This window comes from Pan paniscus, chromosome 9 (assembly GCF_029289425.2).
Source record: "Pan paniscus chromosome 9, NHGRI_mPanPan1-v2.0_pri, whole genome shotgun sequence".
NCBI lineage: Eukaryota > Metazoa > Chordata > Mammalia > Primates > Hominidae > Pan > Pan paniscus.
Window position 1 is genome coordinate 29237047 of NC_073258.2, and position 9542 is coordinate 29246588.

Genomic DNA, 9542 nt, shown 5'->3' on the forward strand with positions numbered 1-9542 from the left:
GAACTATAAAAAATACTTTAAAATTCATATGAACCAAAAAACAGCCCTAACAGCCACGAATATCCTAAGCAAGAAGAATTGAGGAGAAGGAACTCCCTCTTCTCCAAAGCTGGAGGCATCATGCTACACAACTTTAAACTATACTATAGGGCAGCAGTAACCAAAACAGCATGGTACCAGTACAAAAACAGACAAATAGACCAGTGGAACAGAATAAAAGCCCAGAAATAAAGTGGTACACCTACAACTAGCTGATCTTCAACAAAACTGACAAAAATAAGCAATAGGAAAAGGATTCCCTATTCAATAAATGGTGCTGGGATAACTAGCTAGCCATAAGCAGAAGATTGGAAACAATAGGAAAAGGACTCCCTATTCAATAAATAGTGCTGGGATAACTAGCTAGTCATAAGCACAAGATTGAAAATGGATGCCTTCTTTACACCTTATACAAAAATTAACTCAAGATTAAAGACAAAAATTTAAAACTCAAGACTATAAAAACCCTGGAAGACAACCTAGGCAATACCGTTCTGAACATAGGAATGGGCAAAGATTTCATGCTGAAGATGCCAAAAGCAAGTACAACGAAAGCAAAAATTACAAATGGGATCTAATTAAACTAAAAAGCTTCTGGACAGCAATAGAAACTATTAACACAGTAAACAGACAACCTATACAAATGAGAGAAAATATTTGCAAACTATGCATCTGACAAAGGTCTAATACCCAGCTTCCATAAGAAAACTTAAGCAAATCTATAAGAAAAAGCAAACTACATTAAAAAGTAGGCAAATGACATGAACACTTTTCATAAGACATACATGCAGCCAAAAAGCATATGAAAAAAAGCTCAACATCACTGATCATTAGAGAAATGCAAATCAAAACCACAATGAGATATCATTTCACATCCAGTCAGAATGGCTATTGTTAAAAAGTTAAAAAAAAAAAAAACAGATGCTGGTGAGGTTACGGAGAAAAAGGAATGCTTATGTACTGTTGGTGGGAGTGTAAATTAGTTCAACCATAGTGCAAAACGGTTTGGTGATTCCTTAAAGACCTCAAAACAGAAATGCCATTCAACCCAGCAATCTCATTACTGAGTATATATCCAAAGGAATAATTCTATCATAAAGACAAATGCAAGCATATGTTCATTGCAGCACTATTCACATAGAAAAGACATGGAATCAACTGAAATGCCCATCAATGGTAGACTGGATAAAGAAAATGTGATACATATACACCATGGGATACTATGCAGCCATAAAAAAGGATGAGATCATATTCTTTGCAGGGACATGGCTGGAGCTGGAGGCCATTACCCTTAGCAAACTGATACAGGGATAGAAAACCGAATATTGCATGTTCTCACTTATAAATGAGGGTTAAAAGATGAGAACACATGGATACACAGAAGAGAACAACAGGCACTGCATCCTATTGCAAGGTAGAGAATGGGAGGAGAGAGGGGATCAGGAAAAATAACTAATGGGTATTAGATCTAATACCTGAGTAACAAAATAATCTGTACAACAAACCCCCATGACATGAGTTTACCTATATAACAAAGCTGCATCTGTAACCCTGAACTTAAAGTAAAAAAAATTAAGGTATAGTTGGCAGGTAAAAATTATATACATTTATGGTGTACAACTTGATGTTTTAATGTATGTATATACTGTGAAATCATGAAATCAAGCTAATTAACATATCCATCACCTCATATACTTATCATTCTATGTTGTGAGGACATTTACTATCTAGCCTCTTAGCCATTTTCAAGTATATGAGATATTATTACTAACTGTAGCACAGTAGGTCTCCTGAACTTATTAATCCTATCTGACTAAATTTTTGTACCTTTTGGCCATCATCTAGCCACTCCCCTGTCCTCACTCTCACGCCCTGACAACCATCATACTACTCTATGCTTCTATGAGTTTGACTTTTTTAGTTGCCACTTCTAAGTGAAATCATGCAGTGCTCATATTTCTGTGCCTGCCTTAATTCACTTAGTACGTGTCTTGCAAGCTCATCCATGTTGTCACAAATGATAAGATTTCCTTCTTTTTCAGGGCTGAATAGAATTCCATTACATACACATACACACATACACACACACACACACACACACACACACACACACACAGAGACACACACATAATATATTTTCTTTATCCATTCATCGACCGATGAGCCCAGGTTGATTCCCCTTATTGATTATTGTGAACAATGCTGTAATGACATTGGTCTAGGGAGTGGTTTTTTGTATATGACCCCAAACACAGGCAACAAAAGTACAAATAAATGAGGTGGCATCAAAACAAAAAGCTTTTGCACAACCAAAGCAACAGTCAACAGGGTGAAAAGATAATCTATGGAATGGGAAAAAATATTTGTAAACTGTCCATCTGACAAGGAGTATCCAAAATATATAAGAAACACTCAACAGCAAACAACTCAATAGAAAAAAAAATCTGATAAAAAAATAGACAAAGTATCTGAATAGACATTTCTCAAAAGAAGACATACAAATGTCCAACAGATATATATAAAAAAAGGTCAAATCACTAATCATCATGGAAATGTAAATTAAAACGCAAACTACAATGAGAAACTACCTTACACTGTTGGAATGGCTTTCATCAAAAAGACAACAGATGAGTATTGAAAAGAAGGTAGAGAAAAAGGAATCTTTGTATACTAATATGGTTTGGCTCTGTGTCCCCACCCAAATCTCATCTCAAATTGTAATCCCCATAATCCCCACATGTCAAGGGAAGGATCTGGTGGTGGGTGATTGCATCATGGGAGTGGTTTCCCCCATACTGTTCTTGTCATAGTGAGTGAGTTCTCACGAGATGTGATGGTTTTATAAGGGGCTCTTCCTTCATTCATTTGCTCTCTCTTGCCTGCCACCATGTAAGACGTGCCTTTGCTTCTCTCTTGCCTTCTGCCATGATTGTAAGTTTCCTGAGGCCTCCCCAGACATGCAGAACGATGAGTCAGTAAACTTGATAAATTACCCAGTCAGGTATGTCTTTATAGCAGTGTGAGAATAGAATAATACATACACTGTTGCTGGAAATGTAAATTGGTACAACCGTTATGGAAAACAGTATGGTGGTTCCTCAGAAAATTGAAAATAGAGCTCTCATATAATCCTGCAATCCTACCTCTGGATATATATCCAGAGGATATAAAATAAGTATATCAGAGAGATAGCTGCACTCCCATGTTCATTTAAGAAGCTTCTTACAGTGGAGAGCAGAGTTTTGATTATTTACCTGTTTCTGAGAATCAATTCTTCATGTGCAAGTCTTTAAACTTTATTAACAGATTTACTTGTTGGTTTATTTATTGTTTGTTCTATTTAATCATTCCATTAGAAACTATTTATATCCGGCACATTCTTGTCAGCAACTTTCTTAAAGCTGAAACAGAATTTACCTAATTTATTCCAGTAATTGTTACTAAAGTACAAAGTGTAAAGGAAAAATTAATTGTGTATATTTCTGTGATGTTATGAATTATTAAAATATAATTATCTGATTGCTTTTGGCATACTTATAACTTCAGTTACCGTGGGTTTAAGATGCTGGTCACATTTATGACGGCACCCACATATACACACCCTCCTCTCATACATGGAAAACAAAACCTGCTGTTGTTTTCACTGGCCAGTGGGTGTCAGTAATTTGACCTGGAGACTTGGGGGAAGAAAGGAGGAAAGTGGAAAAGAGGTTCCTTTCTTCAGATGCAGGGAAACAGTTTAAATTTTATTGTTAAAGGATCTGAAAAAACATCGTTTAGGGAGGGGATGCTGACATTCTGGAAGGGGAGATTTCCCATAAAGGAGGCCACCAGACAGTTGGGCTGCATTTTCTCTCTGTGGCTACCTCTTGTTCTTTTTTGACTGAGTCTCACTCACAGCCCTGTGAATCCTTCGGGCAAGAAGCAACAAGTTGCAGGCTGCTTCTACATCTGCCTAGGAAGGGGGTGTTAGGTGGGAGGAGGGCAGATGACTCAAGCGTCTCTCTCCTGGACCTTAGTTTCCACCTGTAGACTTTCTTTTAATGTAATCTAGACTCTGTTAGGACCTAGGACCTGAGACCAGTCCAACAGGGTCTCCCCCGCACTGGGCACTCTCCAAGAGTATGCCTGGCAGTCAGGCTCTGAATGCTGGCATGCTGCCTATTCTGGCCTTTCCCTTTTGTTGCCCTAAGGGCTGTGTGTTGTGAATCAAATCACTGGGCAACCAAGTACCTTCAAAAACAGCCCCAAGCTCTCTGGAAACTACTTCCTATTCCAGCCAAAATTGCAGAGAAAGGAGGGCATCAAGCTTAGGGGACCAATCCCTGTCTTTCTACCAGTCCCTGATAACTACTCAAGCTCCCTTTAAAGAGGCTCATATTGGAATACTCTGTTGACAAATAGATACCACTTCACCTCTGCTAGGGTGAGCGCTGGTAGCTCCTCCCTGTTAAATGCACATCTCAATGCCTCTGCCCTAAGTGAGTTGTGCAATAAATGAGCTGTCACTCTGAACAGGTGGGAAAGAAGTGAACTGCTTGTTCACTTGCTGCTGTTGCCACTGCTGGTACAGAAATAGAAGGTAAGACAGGTGAGAACTGCTTTTCCTTCTATCAAGAAAGATTCCAAACTGAGGCAATGCTTTGCATTGAGTCCTGGGGTTTTGTGGTTTTGGGAACCAACAGTACTCAAAGTATTTTCTCTTGCTAACTGCTTCCCCTCTAGGCCATAAAGCCTCTTTTCTTTTTTTTTTTTTTTAAAAAAAAAAAAAAAAAAAAACACACAGCACAAAAAAAGAAAGACAAAAAAACCTCCAAGCTCCCTTCAGTAGTTGCTACACCTTCAGATTGAGACATCCTTCCTCATTTACAAACCTCAGCTGTGTCTGGGGGCGGGGCCACAGTGAAACTGCCAGGAGCAAAAAGGCTTCCAAGAAAAAGTACCACATCAGATTGGAAACTGGGGACAGATCATTCCTGGGATGTGACGGGCACCAGAATGCTCCCTCTCCAAAGGATCTAAGGACCAAAGCTGACAGTTTCTTTACTTGGTAAGTTTTGGGTGGTTTGCTGTGTAAAGCATATCTGAGAACAGGTATGATTGAGCTCAACCTCCTTTTCTCCTTATTGCAAGGGTTTGTGAATTCAAGTCTGTGGACTGAGGTGGTGGGGAGCATCCAATTAGAACTCCATTCACATGTAGCTCACAGTCATGTGGGCTGTGCTGGGGATGGTCCATCAAGCATTTAGAATAGGCTTGGTTTTGGAATGCAGTGGATCTGATTGCTTCTTGGCAGCTTCTCTTTCCCAATTATGTTTGGCTTAGTCTGATAGTCAAATTACTTTATAATCCCTAAGCTGATCCAGAAGGTAAACAGAAGAGACAGAGAGAACGCTGTATAAAAAGAGACTGGGGATGGGGCAAGGAGGATTCTGGTTGGATTTTCAAAATGTTCTCTGAATAATCCACAACCCATCCCAAAGAATGGTGACTGCGTATGATACGCTAGCTCTTTGTTAAGCTCAAAAAGCTGACTATAACATGCCTCTTTAAAATGCTGGCCAATTAAAGCCACTGTGCACATCTTCAATTGTTTTGTTCCCTTAACGAAGCTCAAGAAGGTATATTACAGGTATGGATTTGATTAAAAACGTAAGGTTTCTCATAATGAATATATGTTCTGGTTTAAATAATTTAGAAATTTTCCTAAAATCTAAACCCAGTACTTTGCATTACATCAGAAAACAAAGCCTTGATAATTTGAGTTCCAACCTGAAAATGGTGATTCCACTAAAGTGAAGCTAAAGTTTTCCTTTGTATAATTTACAAATGAAGTGTTTGCATGAAATTTAATGCCTTAAGCAAGACAGGCAGAATTGTGAACCTATTTTAGAGAATGGACTGGTTTTTCTAATGGCATTATTTTTGTTGTTATTGTTGCTGAGATGGGGTCTTGCTCTGTCATCCAGGCTGGAATGCAGTGATGCAATCACAGCTCACTGTAACCTCAAACTCTTGGGTTCAAGCGATTCTCCTGTCTTAACCTCCCAAGTAACTCAGAGTACGTGTATGCACCACCATGCCTGCCTAATTTTCTTTTGTAGATATGGGGGTCTCACTATGTTGTCCAGGTTGGTCTCAAATTCCTGGCCTCAAACAATCCTTCTGCTCCGGCCTCCCAAAGTGCTGGGATTACAGGCCACTGTACCTGGCTTCTAATTGCTTTATAGAATTCATTATTCACATGAGAATACATTCACAAATTGCTAAGTATCTCAGCCACTTATTAAACCAAGTTTAAAAATAATAATAATAACCATTTTACAATTTTAAAAAGATTTCAAGTTGAAGAACCTTAGGTAGCAGGTATCTTGAGTAGAGTATGTATGTACTCAAATGATGTCAAACTGCAGGCACTACAAATATTGTCTGGTCAACCTCCACCTTACCAAGTAAAAATTAATTGATTTTGTTATTTAAAGGTTAAAATATAAAATAATAACAATGTAGTTAAGCCTTCATGGTGTAATGTCTAGAAAACTTCTTGCCCTTTCTCTCCAAAGCTGAAATGTCAGATGGTGAGGTTAATTAACACACAACAATCTTGAGATTTAGCTACTAATTTTTTATTTTTATTTTTATTTTTATTTTTTGAGACGGAGCCTCACTCTGTCGCCCAGGCTGGAGTGCAGTGGCGCGATCTCGGCTCACTGCAAGCTCCGCCTCCCGGGTTCACGCCATTCTCCTGCCTCAGCCTCCTGAGTAGCTGGGACTACAGGCGCCCGCCACCACGCCCGGCTAACTTTTTGTATTTTTAGTAGAGACGGGGTTTCACCGTGTTAGCCAAGGTGGTATCGATTTCCTGACCTAGTGATCTGCCCACCTCAGCCTCCCAAAGTGCTGGGATTACAGGCATGAGCCACCGCACCCTGTCCTAATTTTTTTTAAGTTATACTTTTAAGTGCTGGGGTACATGTGCAGAATGTGCAGGTTTGGGGTACATGTGCAGAATGTGCAGGTTTGGGGTACACATGCAGAATGTGCAGGTATACACATGCCATGGTGGTTTGCTGCACCTATCAACGCGTCATCTACATTGAATACCCTTTATTTCTTTCTCTTGACTAATTGCCCTAGCATTTCTCCTAATGGTATCCCTCCCCTAGCCCCCTACCCCGCCACAGGCCCTGGTATGTGATGTTCCCCTCCCTGTGTCCATGTGTTCTCATTGTTCAAGTCCCACTTATGAGTGAGAACATGCGGTATTTGGTCTTCTGTTCTTGTGATAGTTTGCTGAGAATGATGGTTTCCAGCTTCACCCATGTCCCTGCAAAGGACATGAACTCATCCTTTTTTATGGCTGCATAGTATTCCATGGTGTATATATGCCACATTTTCTTTATCCAGTCTATCATTGATGAGCATTTGGGTTGGTTCCAAGTCTTTGTTATTGTGAACAGTGCTGTAATAAACATACATGTGCATGTGTCTTTATAGTAGAATGATTTATAATCCTTTGGGTGTATACCCAGTAATGGGATTGCTGGGTCAAATGGTATTCCTGGTTCTAGATCCTTGAGGAATTGCCACACTGTCTTCCACAATGTTTGAACTACTTTACATTCCCACCAACAGTGTAAAAGTGTTCATATTTCTCCACATCCTCTCTAGCATCTGTTGTTTCCTGACTTTTTAATGATCACCATTCTAACTGACATGAGATGGTATCTCATTGTGGTTTTGATTTGCATTTGTCTAATGACTAGTGATGATGAGCTTTTCTTCATATGTTTGTTGGCTGCATAAATGTCTTCTTTTGAGAAGTGTCTGTTCATATCTTTTGCCCATTTTTTAATGGGTTTTTTTTCTTGTAAATTTGTTGAAGTTCTTTATAGATTCTGGATATTAGACCTTTGTCAGATGGATAGATTGCAAAAATTTTCTCCCATTCTGTAGGTTGCCTATTCACTCTGATGATAGTTCTGCTGTGCAGAAGCTCTTTAGTTTAATTAGATCCAGTTTGTCAATTTGGGCTTTTGTTGCCCTTGCTTTTGGTGTTTTAGTCATGAAGTCTTTGCCCATGCTTATGTCCTGAATGATATTGCCTAGGTTTTCTTCTAGGGTTTTTATGGTTTTAGGTCTTGCGTTTAAGTCTTTAATCCATCTTTAGTTAATTTTTGGATAAGGTGTAAGGAATGGATCCAGTTTCAGCTTTCTACATATGGCTAGCCAGTTTTCCCAACACCATTTATTAAATAGGAAATCCTTTCCCCATTGCTTGTTTTTGTCAGGTTTGTCAAAGATCAGATGGTTGTAGATGTATGGCATTATTTCTGAGGCCTCTTTTCTGTTCCATTGGTCTATCTGTTTTTGCACCAGTACCATGCTGTTTTGGTTACTGTGGCCTTGTAGTATAGTCTGAAGTCAGGTAGCATGATGCCTCCAGCTTTGTCTTTTTGCTTAGGATTGTCTTGGCTATGTGGGCTCTTTTCTGGTTCCACATGAACTTTAAAGTAGTTTTTTCCAATTCTGTGAAGAAAGTCAATGATAGCTTGATGGGGATAGCATTGAATCTATAAATTACCTTGGGCAGTATGGCCATTTTCACGATATTGATTCTTCCTATCTATAAGCATGGAATGTTTTTCCATTGTTTGTGTCCTCTCTTATTTCCTTGAGCAGTGGTTTGTAGTTCTCCTTGAAAAGGTCCTTCACATCCCTTCTAACTTGGATTCCTAGATATTTTATTCTCTTTGAAGCAATTGTGAATGGGAGTTCACTCATGATTTGGCTCTGTGTTTGTCTGTTATTGGTGTATAGGAATGCTTGTGATTTTTGCACATTGATTTTGTATCCCGAGACTTTGCTGAAGTTGCTTATCAGCTTAAGGAGATTTTGGGCTGAGATGATGGGGTTTTCTAAATGTACAATCATGTCATCTGCAAACAAAGACAATTTGACTTCTTCTTTTCCTAATTGAATATGCTTTATTTCTTTCTCTTGACTGATCACCCTGGCCAGAACTTCCAATACTATGTTGAATAGTAGTTGTGTCAGAGGGCATCCTTGTCTTGTGCCGGTTTTCAAAGAGAATGCTTCCAGTTTTTGCCCATTCAGTATGTTATGGGCTGTGGGTTTGTCATAAGTTACTCTTATTATTTTGATATATATTCCTTCAATACCCAGTTTATTGAGAGTTTTTAGCATGAAGGGCTGTTGAATTTTATCGAAGCATCATACTTCTCCTGAGAAAGAGATGAAAATTAACAGATACTGACATTTGCTAACATAGGTCTATGCTGGTCTTGTTTTCCATTTACTAAAAACACTCAAGAAATAACAGCCTTTTATTCTGAGGGATAAGTAATTTAGTAGATAAATCAGCCTTCTCAGGTACATATTAATCTACTACAATTTTAATTTTATGTATAATAACTATAAAGTTTCTGCATCTGCTTCTTGTGAATTCCCTCCAAAGCCTATGATTGAAATTAGTTGTAAGT

General features: G+C 38.8%; 1 protein-coding gene across 4 annotated transcripts in view; it reads left to right on the top strand.

The window, feature by feature from the left end:
- Window positions 1–4359: 4359 nt before the first annotated feature.
- Window positions 4360–9542, top strand: part of BBOX1 (gamma-butyrobetaine hydroxylase 1) — an 88605-nt gene continuing 83422 nt past the window's right edge. For 2 of the 4 annotated variants that reach the window (XM_034932307.3, XM_008955897.4), the window contains exon 1: window positions 4365–5089. The gene's annotated coding sequence lies outside the window, so the exon portion shown is untranslated. Of the gene's footprint in view, window positions 5090–5409; window positions 5672–9542 lie in introns of those variants that run through there. The other 2 variants (XM_034932310.3, XM_034932308.4) reach the window with 2 other exon arrangements.